Genomic DNA, 13,332 nt, shown 5'->3' on the forward strand with positions numbered 1-13,332 from the left:
GTCACTGGAAAGGTGGGCAGAAAGAAGTTAAGGTCAAAGACCACCGGTATTAGCACAGAGCTGACAGCTCCAAGTCTCTAGATTCTGAGAACACGCAGAAACAGGTAGAAAAACACCGAGAGCCATAAATACACTAATACAACTTTTCAAAGGAAATAGAAAGGAGTGAGAGAAAGCTACACCATGTCTTCAAAATCAGAGAAGCAAACAAACACAACTGTTCTGCCAATATTCACTTTCCCCTCTGGCTGTCAGAGGTACAGCCCAGGCCTGAACTTGCCTGGACAAGGGTGGCTCTTGGTGGCTCAGGCTGTGTCCAGAGGATTTGAGGATTAGTCACAAACTCAGTCTCCCTGCGAGTCTGAGAAGGAGCCATGATTCATCTTGTCAACTGTCAGTATATTACTTCAAATGGGCACAGGGAGAGATGAGCAACCTGGTGCCGGAAAAGAACACAAAAGAGCAGATGCCACTTCCCGTAACACTCTCAAGGTTTAGGCTAGAAGAATTTATGTGGCAAGAACACAGGACTGGGAGTAGTCTGGCAGATAATGACCATGTCAGCATACTTTCAACATCCTGCCATTCAGAAGAGGAACCAGCCACGTTAGCTCAGGAAAGCTGGAATTTATTCCCACAAATAAAAATGTTATATTCCTTCACATGTGTTTTTCCCCAAACAGCATTTAGCTTTCAAAATCCCTTTGTTTTTGATTTCATAATTTAGTTGATTCCACCAATCTGACTCTACTATTATTCTTTTAAAGTAATATATTCCCATCACCTGGAAATTCCCACTTGGACATATCCCCAAGAGAAATGTGTGCGGTATCCATGTGTTTGCTAGAAGATGTATGTTAGGAAATTCCCAGAAGTGTTATAGCCTAAGGTGGAAATTGTCCAAATGCACATAAACAGTGGAATGTATAAATGAGTAGTATAGACTCATAAAATGGACCTCTATATGACAGTGAAAATGAACTAGAGCCACATTCATCAATGGATCCTACCATGTTCAGTGGAAGACAGACACTAATGTTGTGCAGTGCGTTTTACAGAATAAAAAAAGTCAGCAAATCTATAGAGTGCTATAAGAAATCAGGAGAAGATCACAAGTTCAAAGCTAGCCACAGCAACTCAGCAAGGCCCTCAGCAACTTAGTAATACTCTGTTTCAAAAAAAAAAAAGAAGGGCTAGAAATGTGGCTCAGTGGTTAAGTCCTTCTGGGTTCAATCTCTGGCACAAAAAAAAAAAAAAAAAGTCATGTAGCACATAGAGTTAGTTCCCTGAATAATAAATTAATGTCAGTGTAAGTGCCACTAGCAAAGGTGCAACTGATAATAACACAAACTTCAGAATGTGATGCACTGGCTTGCCATCCCTGAAAAAAGGTAAAAACGAGTGGTACTTTCTTTCAAGCTTTCTTAGGGCAAAAAGAAGAAAGAAAGAAACACATTTGTCATCATCTCTCTCTTTATTTCATCCTTACATTCCACTGCAAAGATTAAATGTAATCAGGGCAGATACCCAATCAATAGAAAACTCATTTTGCCTCAACAAATAACAAATGGATCAATTGAAACCCATAAATCATTGCTTAAACCTTAGCCAAAGGTGATCAGAAATATTTTCCCAAAAAAGAAAGCTTTATTCTCTTAAAAGAGCAGTGTGCTCTGGATACCAGCAGAACTCTGTACTGAATCTGTGCATGGGAATATGGTTCTGTAGAGATGGCCTAATGGAGTTACTAAATGGTCTAACTCCTGGTATAAGAAATTTAATAACCAGAAAGTCATATGAATTATTCCAAGTCCATATGAGTAAAAATCCCCAAATTTAAGTATACCTTGTTAGGTATCAAAATATAACTTTGAACATGTTAATGGAAAAACTTATAAATTATTTAATAATCAACATTCAATTATAAATACTAGCTGGATATTGACACTAACTAAAATATCAAAGACATCTTCAGTTCAAAGCATAAAGAAGCTCTTAAAGACAGGCAGGAAGGGATAGAGGAGAAGAAAAACAACTAAAGTCTTAGTACAATATTTTAGCTCTTGAAATGAAACAAATGGAAACCATAGATCTAATGGCCATGACTTCCAACATCACTCACTTACTTCCATAATGAATGTCTATAAAGGAATGCAAGATGCAACAGAAATTAGTTGGTGACTTTTGCAAGATCAATCAGTAAAGAGTGGCAAGGCAAGAATTAAAGCCATGTCTCCTAACCTCCAAACTAGCTTTAATCCCACCATAGGATACTGGTTCTCCCATAAGCATGTAAACTGTTTACTTGGACCAATGATCCCTGGCAAGTTGTCCCCTAAAACTCCACTATATGGAAAATGGAGAATGATGTGGGCAAAGTGGGTGGAGAGAAAATCACTATACCCCAGTCAGCAAAATAGCTCACTTCTCAGCAAAGGCTTCCTCATTTACCAAAGGTAGGTGTTTCAGGGACTTAGCAAATAACTGGTTTTAAAAATCAAAGTGGAGTTCATTTTTTTATTTCAATTTCCCAGCTTTACATTTTCATACAACATCAGAATTCCAAAGTATCTTTAAAGATAAACACATATACAGTATTGTGACAGCACACCCATCATCACCAATAACAATTAAGAGTAGCTCTGAGCATGTACCTCATGCTTTCTTGTCTCCTTCTGACACGTGTCCAATAAGTTTTGAGCTTCCTCACTTAGGTGAAAATGTTTATGAGCAAATAGCACCCAGATGGAGGGGCCCCCAAAGAAAATCTCACATGCTGGAAAAAGTATTAGAGATATTTATTAAAAGATCAATGTTTTATCTTTGATTTTTCTCCCACAGAGTTATCGATTATTATCAATAATGCAAATGCAAGATACACACACACACACACACACACACATTATGAAGAAAACAGAAATTAACTTGTTTACGGGTTCAGCTTAATTATCTGTGAAGTTGGATTGGGAGGGTAGGATTCTGTGACTATATTTTAAAAGAACAAAAACACATTTTGGAGCTTCTTACTCAAAAATTACTGCTGCTGAATCTGGAGTTGTAACTCAGTGGTAGAGCCCTTGCCTAACATGTGTGAGGCACTGGGTTCAATGCTCAGGACCACATAAAAATAAAATAAAGGCATTGCATCCATGCACAACTAAAAAAAAATTATTTAAATTACTGCTGCTGTTTTTTAAAAAAATGTTTCATGATAACAAATACAGCATGTTTCTTTTAATGTTCTCATTTCTACCAACAGATAACTTGTCTGTATCTAGAAACCTGCTTGCTTTGGCTAACTACAACAATAAACAAGGTAAAGTTAGTGTTCATAAATTTGAATTTTATTTGGCTTTGTGCTAACAAGTCTTGTAGTTCAGAAGGATTCTCCTGACACGTGTCCAATTTCACAAAATGTATGATATAAAATTATTTTAAAGTTTCCAAAATCTTATTTTATCAGTTAACTATTGCTCTCTAAAAAACCAACTCAAAATCTAATGGCTTAAAAGAATAACTTTATTTATCTCATGATTCTGCAAGTGAGCTTCATTAGGTTGCATTCAGCTGGATGATTCTTCCTGACTTGGCTGGGCTACATCATGAGTCTGTGGTTTCTGCAGTCATGCAGGTAACTCTGAGGCTAGACTGGTTATTGGCTGAGGCAATGGGTCCCTCTCATTCTCCAATGCACAAGAGAAGCAAGAGGGAGCAGCTATGCAAGGTTACTTGAAGCCTAGACGTACAACCAGCATACCAGCAATACTTCTACAATCAATGGTCAAAACAAATCATAAATCCACTCCAGAGTTAAGGAAATCCAATTGCACCTCTTCAAGAGAGCAGTCACAAAGTCTCATCACTGTGGAGGATACAGGAGAAGATATTCATAGGGGCTAAAAATGCAATCGATTTTTCATTTTAGTGTCAGTCAATATTCTTTCTTCATATTGTAGTAACTATATACAGTTACCCAAATAGCATTGGAAATAAGATGTCAAGCAGAATCAGTTTATTTTTTACTCTATTTCACAGATATTTTCTATTTTCCACCTAAGTTGTCACATGTCCATAATCACATTATGATTTTATGTTGAAATCAAAACCATTTTCCTAGAAACATTACCTCAGCAGACCCTGAGCCTACTGGGAGTGGAAACATTGTGAAAATTCAGTTTTGTTTCAGACCACTTAGTAGTCACTCTATAAATGTTTATTGGAGTAAGCAGCAGACTCCTTTACCAAACACACTTCTCTTTTCCTATCTGCTTTCCATTTTAATACTCCTAACATATCCTCTATTCTGAATGTATATACAAATAGCTTACAATTAGAAACTAATCTTCTATCATGAAGTTAATGCACTATATATTAAGTGAATTCATAATGCATAGATAAATTCTAGGCTTATTCAGTCTCTTTGCTCTACTAAAACCTCTTTGCTCTGACACTAACTTCATCTCTCCCACACTGCCTAAATACCTTCTACGCAGCCTTACACTCTGTGAGTAGTTTGTATACTAGTCTCACCTGGGAAGCCTTAAAAAATGACGGCTGGGCCCCACCCCTGACTTTCTAATTTGATGGGTCTAGGATGGGCCTGAAGATTAATCTTTTTAAGGCTTCCCAGGTGATTGCAATATGCAGCCAAAGTTGAGAACCATCCGTTTTACAGGTCCTTACATGTCATTCACTTAGGAAAGAATTTATGACACCACCGCTTCTCTCACCCACAAACTCATCCCTTGTCATACACTCTGGTATCAAACTTCTTTCCTTCCTGGAAATAATCAGAGATGACATCTGGGATCTTGTATTTATTTATGTTTGTATTTGACTGTTTCTTAGGGAACCCCATTTTTGTTCCATGTAGTGACATCTGCAAGTACAATGATAGTTAGCACATAGTAGGCTTTCAAACATCACTTGCTAAATGCGTTACTCTACTGAACCATGAGCATCTGGCTGAACTATAGCTTAAATTAACCACCTAGGGTAAAGTTTCTCCAATTTTAGCCTGTATCGGAATCACCTAAAATGTTTTATGTTTGTTAACATATAAATTTCTTGGGTTCCATCTGGAGTTTCTGATTCAGTAGTTCCGGGGATGAACCTGAGAATTTGCATTTCTGAGAAGTTTCCAGTTTAGGCTCATGCTGTTTGTCCCTGGACCATGGCTCACAGACATTGTCAACAGACAACGAATCATGTTCTGTAGCCCTAGGCTGCCTGGTTCAAATCCCAGCTGCACTACTTATTAGTTACATGGCATTAAAAGAGACAATCTGCCTTCTAAATGCTTTTGACTATGTGATAATGGGAGAGAGCTTATTCCATGGGTGCCCCTATTTTTCTCCATATAAAATGAAAACACTATTAGAACTTACCTCCTCAATTTTCTATAAAGATAAATATGACACTATTTGTAATATGCTTAGAAGAGTGCTTTACAAAGAGAAGAACTACATAAATATATTGTCATATGCTTTTAATGAAAGTGTCTTTATAACAGTCCTGAGAAATTACTTTAAAATTTCAATCCTACATTTGAAATTAGATACACATGAAGAATCATGGTATCCGAATTTCATAGTGTGATACATCAAATTCTTAATCATCATGATAAATATCATTAAAATTGGCCATTTAGTCTGTGATGGTGCTTTCTAAGGGTATCCTACTCTATCTTTAAAAACACAATGTAGATGCAATTATTCTCAAGAAAATATAGGAAAACCAAGGTTTAGAGTTGTAGTGACAGCTGACTAAATGAGTCAGAATACTCTAGAATTGAGATATTAAGAATATCCCTAGAAATGAGAAACAAAGAAGGGAACGAGGTAACAAAATTCAAGACTCTCAATCATACATAACAGAAAACTCAAATCAAAATGGCTTGAATAAAGATAATTATTGGCTCATTGTCTAAAAATTCCAGGGCATCTTGTTTCAAGTACAGCTGGGCCCAGGAACTCAAATCTAGATTCCATGCTCTCATTCTATTTTGCTCTCAGCTTTTTCTTTCCCTCTACTTTTCTCCCTGTGGGACCCTCCTTTCTTGCATTAGCCTCACTTTCAAACAAGCCTGACCCCCCAGCTGATCAAAGTTAACACCATCTTTATGACTAACAATTCCAGAGAGTCTTCTGCATAGTTCAAGCAAATATTCTGGAATTGAGCCTCACTGAATCAGGCTGAATTTCATGCTTGTCACAAGCCAATCACTATAACCAAGGGTATGGAACATGCGCATTCAAATGTCCCAGGATCACATATCTACACTTAGAGCTAATGAAGTATCCCTCTCAGCTGGACCAAAAGGACCGAGAGATGAACAAATATGACTCCCCAAAGGAAAATCAAAGAACTAGCAGCCAAAGAAGGGAAATGTTTGCTGACTTCTGAGTCAACCATTCCTCATCAAGTCTCCTGTGCTCTTGGAAGGCCACCGAGCTGGAAATCAGACAATCTGGGTCTATTTTTTTCTGTATTACCAAGTTATATTGACTTTGTCAAGCCTATCATTTTCTCTTGGCTTTACTTTCCTCCTCTGTTAAGTGAAGGAATTGGCTTGGAATTCTAGACTTGCTCTTATCAGAAAATTCAACAATTGCTGCATGTACATGCGTTGCCAACCCAAGTTGAACATTACTCTATCCAAATACACTATTTTTTTTCAAAAATTCTGAAATTTCAAGAAAGAACTTAAAATGGGCCTAGGAATCACACAGTCAATGAAGCAGAAAGATGTAGGTGTGCATTGGTCAGGAATAATGATAGTGGCCGTAGTATCCAGCTTATATGCAATAAATGAATGCTAAGATAAAAGTAGGGATACTAAGCTAGTAATGAAACAAAAGGCTTATGGAGATCACAGGAGAGCTGGGCCAGTCAAGAAAACGCTTCTGGAGAAAGGCTTGTGAGAGAAAGTGATGTCTGGGCTGAGCCTTAAAACAGGGGAGGAGGATTGCCACATTAATGGGGAGGAAATGTCGCTTCTGGCAAAGGAAATGGTATGAGCCATGAGGCATGGAAGTGCATCATGTGACCAGAAATTAGATGCCTGAGGTAGAGGGATTTGGGAAAGACTCAACTGAAAAGATAGACTAAGGGCAGACTAAGGAAGGCCTAAGGATGTCATGTTAGGAACTTTGCACTATATTCGGTAAGACAGGAAGGAGGTAGGTAAGCAAAGAGGCCATGTCAGGTACCGGGCAGTATCTACTATAATTCTTACCAAAGTTGATAAATAAAATGAATATTTATCATTGTTGAGAGCCACAGACAAGTCAAGATGGCGCCTGGCACTTTGCCAAGAGGAGTGGTTTGAGAAGTAATGCCAGCGAGCCATTAAGATGATAGAGATTCCTTAATGACTGACTGCTGTGTCTAGATTATGTCAATTAAGTTAAGCTGTGTGTAATCACTAAGCTGATGAGGATTCCTTATTGGTTGACTGCTGTATCTAGTTTATGTTAATTAAGAACAAGCTGTGTATTCAGTTATGTATATATACCCCTACTGTCCTATAATAAAGCGGCTCCCACTCCTGCTGTATCAATCTTCACAAGTTCCTTGTCATCCCCAGTTTAGTTTGTTGCAGCCAGACTGCGGCATATTATACCATCTTATAGACAAGGAAACTGAGACTTGGTTACAGTAGAGTAATATACCCAATTATGGGTACATTGGAAATGTGAAGATGAAATTGGAGCTCTTACCCAAATCATCTGATGAATTCAAAAACCAGTATCACTTTCACTCTGCCTTTGATATCTCACTCCTCCTCATCAGAGGAGTCCCTTAGGGAATGAATTCAGTTCTCAACAAGTAGGAATTTGGATGTGATAGTTGAAAACATCAATTCTCTTCTCAGTGTCTCCTATAACAACACTCGCAATGTTTTCATCAGTTGACCACTGCATTCTTCTCCAATTAGCCCAGTAGGAATTATGTTAAATTCATGATAACGTGGCATTTGTAAGACTTGGTTAATAATGAAGAGAGGAACCCTTGGCCATTTCATAAAATTTCTATTACTTCTGCAAACAAGTTACTGAGCTAGATTTTTGGAAGGAGGGCAGGCAGTCTTGGAGAACAACCATAATTCCAAATATAGAACACGTCCAAATCAAGTAAATTTTATAATTGAATCAATGGATATAGGCCACCATGTAAGTTTGCCACAAAACATGATAAGGGGGTAAAATTTTTCCAACTCTGTCAAGTTCACAATTGCTTGGATTGCCTAAGAATTAAGAGGTTTAAATTCAGATTTAGGAATTAAGGATGAAAATCTTGTCATAGTTATGGGCATGATACCGACTAACCATCAAGTTTAAAAAGCTTACCAGACTCATTTCTTCTTTGCCTTCAATAAAAAAATTAAAAATGGTGGGGGGGGGAATTAAATTTTCCTCACATGCTATCACCTGGCATTTGAATTATCAGGCTATGGAGACACACAGATGTTTCTTTCTCATTTCAAAAGACAACGAAGTTTGTCCGGATTCGTTCTTTAGAAAGAAGACTCACAGAGTTTTGATTCTGTATTTCTCAAAAAACTAAAATGATCACCACAGTAAAACCTGATGCCCTACCTCTAAGAATGTCACTTAGAATTTGCTCTCTGATCTGAGACATTGTGGGGCACCGCTGCAAAGTTTGCAATGCCGTGAAAATATAAGAACCTGTAAAGGATTATGTAATCACCATGTCCTGTATGAGTGTTGGTTTTGGATTTTTAACAAATGTTCAAACTCCCTTGGAAAAAAAAAAAAGAAGAAGAAGAAGAAAAAGAAAAACAACAAATCCTGGGGCCAAGAGGATGATTGGATCGAGTGTCAGCGTTTATGTTTAAGCAGCATGGATTGGCTCCAGCCGGAGGTTAACTTAGAATTAAAATGGAACTGGTGGTCTTGCCTTGGCAGACAAGAGGTTATAACAAATCTATGACCACATACAGACAGACACCACGGTCGCCAGCAAAACCACACACATGTGGCACACTCAGAGAGCTTTAGTGAGGCAGTTACCAGCTCAACTGGGAACCTTTTTCTTCCCTTTCTAGGAGACAGAGCAAACATTAACCCTTCACGCAGCAGTTAAAGGAACCTACATCATAGTTAGACAGATTAGATGGTCTTCTACTCAGAATTCAACTTAACATTATTAATAGCTGGAGAAAGTTCTTCCTTGGCAGAAAACAATGTATCCTTTATCAATCATTTATCCACCTACCAAAGTGAGAAAGAGCTTCAAAAAGATGCACTGCCTTTGCATAAAGACTTTTCTTCACTTTTCTTGAATTAAATGTGAGAACATTTTTTACACCCTCTGAATATCTGTTTGGGAAAGTCAAACTCATGGCTATCCCCGGAGCACTCAAGATTCAAGATGTCACTAATTAAAGCTTCAGAAAGGAAAACCCAAATTTAGACTTTGGTGGATTACCAAATATCCTTTGGAAGGCAGAAGAAAAGGAAGAGGCTAAGGTAAGTAGTAAAGATCCTAAGGGATACTAAGGTAAGAAGTAAAGATGTATCATGGTAGGCTACCAACACGGTCACATGGTAGGTCCAAGGTTATGGCAGGCATTGAACAAATATCTGTAACATGGAGAAGAAAGTGTACTCCAAGCTTTTGGCAAAGCTGAATAAAATAGGTAGATGGGGGCTGAATATGAAATGTTTGGAGGGGGGTCTCACCTGTGCTGTTCTGTCAGAAGGCTATAGTGTTTAAGTGGTTTCCCATGGATCATGTAATGTATCAATTATCTCTTGCTGCATAACAAACTACCCCAAACTTAGATGCCTAAAACAACCCAAACCATTGCTTATAAGGCTGTGGGTCATCAGCTAGGCAGTCTTGCTGATTTGGGCCCAGCTTACTTGACCTTGGCCATGCTCATTCATGGCAAGTCAGCTGGAAGCTGGAAGGGCCTCACTCCACATCTCATGGTTGGACAGTTGTAAGTTGGGGCAATGAAGGTGATTAGGCTATGTGTCTCTTATCCTCTAGCAAATTAGTCTTAACTAGGTCTCATGGTGTGATCAGTGTTCCAAGAAAGTCAGCAGAAAAATATGATGTCTCTTGAAACACAGGATTCACTTTTGATTGACCAAAGCAAATAGCAAGGCCAACCCAGATTCCAGGGGCAAGGAATATAGGCTTCACCTCTTGCTGGGAATTGCTACAAAGCCGTATTGCAAGGGATGGATGGATTACAAAAGGAGGAAGACCCAGGGCCATTTTTATAATCAAATGACCACAATCATCTAATCTGTGGCAACGTTAGGAGGAAGCATTCGTCTTTCAAATCACCACTTTCCATTCTCCCACACTAAGTAACACAAACTCCAACCTATATTAGACCCAATGGGCATTAAGATACACAAAGCTTTAGAGTGTGATTTCATGCTTGATACCAGCTTCCAGTATTTCATCACTATATGACTTTGTGCAAATTACTTAACTAATCTGTGACCTGTTTCCTTACCTATAAAATAGAGTTCATCATAGATCCCAGCTCCTAAGTGTATTGTGAAGATTAAAAACACAAAGCTTCAGAGTCTGTTGCCTAAAATCTACAAAATAGATATCAAATCATCAAATAATGTGACAATAAAAATTAATTTCTGCGCCACCATTCTTTCCCCGTCATGTTTCTTCCTGATTTACAGGATCTTGGAACACAGATCTTTGTCACCCAGCATGCAGTTGAGCCTTTTCTCTTACCCTATATCTCCATATGGTAAATACACACACACACACACACACACACACACAAACACCAGCAGAAACAGACAAGCCTCCTCCTACCACCGTTACAATTTTCTGGACAGTTTGTGTACATAAATTCCAAAGTCAAGCTTCAGGCCCAGAGGCTGTCTGCCAGGAGCTTCCTGCCACTTCCCGTAGCTTGAACTCTAAGAGCCTGGGGTTTGCCTTATTTAAATGTGGTATAGGCTGGGATTCCTCAGGCCTGGGAGCTAGGCTGGGGCCAAGAGGTTTGTGGCCTCCACTGGCTCAGGACTCTGTCCTGCTTTGCTGCCACTAACAAACTATGTGTGTGTGTGTGTGTGTGTGTGTGTGTGTGTATACAAACACTTAAGGGTGGATACATCTTGCACATGAACAACTCACAAAATTTATGATTTGGGAAGAGAGGACTATACATACTCTTCTAGGAGAGGGAAAATCATAAAGAGGAAGTCAATTCCCATACAGACTTTCCCTGATTAGCCTTACTCCAGAATCACAGCACAAACTTGAATCGAATGGCTATGAAACAGTCTTTTTTGCCTTTTGCTTCTCTTTGGAACAACACAATTGCTCTGAAAAGCTAATTCCATGAATACAATGGTCCACCTCAGTTTGAATATGTATGCTGACATGGATTCCTTTTCTTTTTAATATTCTTCCTCTCTTGGTTTTTTGATTTCAGAAGGTCCTCAGCAGTCACACCAGACTTCTACTCAGGGTGTGTTCTGTGGACCTGCAGTATCAGCTTCACCAGAGAGCTTATTAAACTTACTGCAAACATGGGAGGAATAGACAAACCCTATATAGGGCAGAGGGGTTGGAGGGGAAGGGAGGGGGCATGGGGTAATTAATGATGGTGGAATGTGATGATCATTACTATCCAAAGTATAGATATGAAGACACAAATTGGTGTGAATATACTATGTATACAATCAGAGATATGAAAAATTGTGTTCTATATACGTAATAAGAATTATAATGCATTCTGCTGTCATATATAAATTAAAAAATTACATTAAAAACTTACTGCAAACAAAGGGAACCTGAATCTGCACTTTAACAAGTCCTCTTTTTTGGGGGGTTTATAATAACAATGCTTTATTTTCTATTCATGACAGGTGCCACTTGGCTATGACAAGCTCTCTGATTCTGATGCATGTTAAAATTTGAAAAACACCAGAATACACCAGTATTTCTTCAACATCAGAATGCTGAATAATCACTTGCAAAACTCGTTAAAATAAAGATTTCTGAGCAATGCTCCTAGAGATTCTGATCAAGTAGATATGAAGAGAGGCCTAGGATCCTGCATATTTAAGGGGTTCTCAGATGCTGTGGATACTGCTGATGCTAGAGTCACACATTAACTAGCAAAGACCAAGATCTTCATCTCAGTGGCGAAATGAGGCCTGGGGAAAATGGGTTGGTATTGGTGTTAATTAAATCACACAATCTCTTAATTATACAGAAACCAAGACCAGACCCTAGCTTCTGTGCTTCCTTCCCAGAGCACTTGCTGATGTGTGATACTGCTTGCAGTTGAATTCCCATCCTTTTTCTTCCCCCTCCTGTTACATGACTTCCATATTTTCTTCTTTGCCATATGACCTGTAGCATTCTTTTCCATTTATAACTGAAAATTCCATTTTTTAACCCATTTAGAACTTAAATTGCATTCTACCCTCAGATTTCTTTGAATCTAATCAGAGAGCTGAAACTTGTAACTCAAATACTATTTATTAAGTGGAGTCCTCTTCTATTCCCTTTCTCTTTTACGTGACTCTATTTTAGCCACCTTAATTCTTCTGACTCTAGGCAATCATCATCATCTTCCTCAGCATCCTCTCCACCCTCTGCAGTTCTAGCATCCATTTCCCAGTTCTTCCTATCTCTTCCTCCTGATACAGTTTTTGTTTGCTGCAGCCACAGTAGCAGCTGTTCTCCTGTGCTACCTCCATGCCCCTCTGTGAACATGAAGTGTTGAGTGAATTCTGAGATAAGTAAACAAAGGTAAGAGCTACAGTGCTAAATCCCTTTTCATTTGTCCCTTCGCTCATATCAGCCCTAAACACTGAAGCGCATGGTTCAGAATCAAAGGGGGAAAAGTCAAAATCAAATAGATTCATACCTGTAAGTTAGGTTTACATGTTCAACAGTAACTGTTTGGGAGTAATTTAATGGAAACCTACAGAGTTTAAGTTCAAAACAAAATATTTCAAAATCCTTTGATGTATGTTAGATGAGACTTCACAATCAGCATGCTCTAACTGGTTCAACACCTTCTATTTCTATCATAATGACGTCTCCTGCAATATCATGCAAATTTGGGGCACACCTACACTAAAAATTATGTGTTGTTCACCTGAAATCCCAATGTAATTGGCAATGCTATATATTCCTGGCAACCTTGAGAAAATTGAAAGCCCTGTACATTTTACCAAGGATTAAAATAGGCATGTTGCAGAGTCAGAGAAAGAATCTGAAATTAATATATTTGGTAAAGGACTGTACAAAGAATTCTTACAAATCAATAAGGAAAATACAACACAATTTTTCTTAATAGGCAAA

Source organism: Ictidomys tridecemlineatus, chromosome 5 (genome assembly GCF_052094955.1).
Source record: "Ictidomys tridecemlineatus isolate mIctTri1 chromosome 5, mIctTri1.hap1, whole genome shotgun sequence".
NCBI classification, from domain to species: Eukaryota; Metazoa; Chordata; class Mammalia; order Rodentia; family Sciuridae; genus Ictidomys; species Ictidomys tridecemlineatus.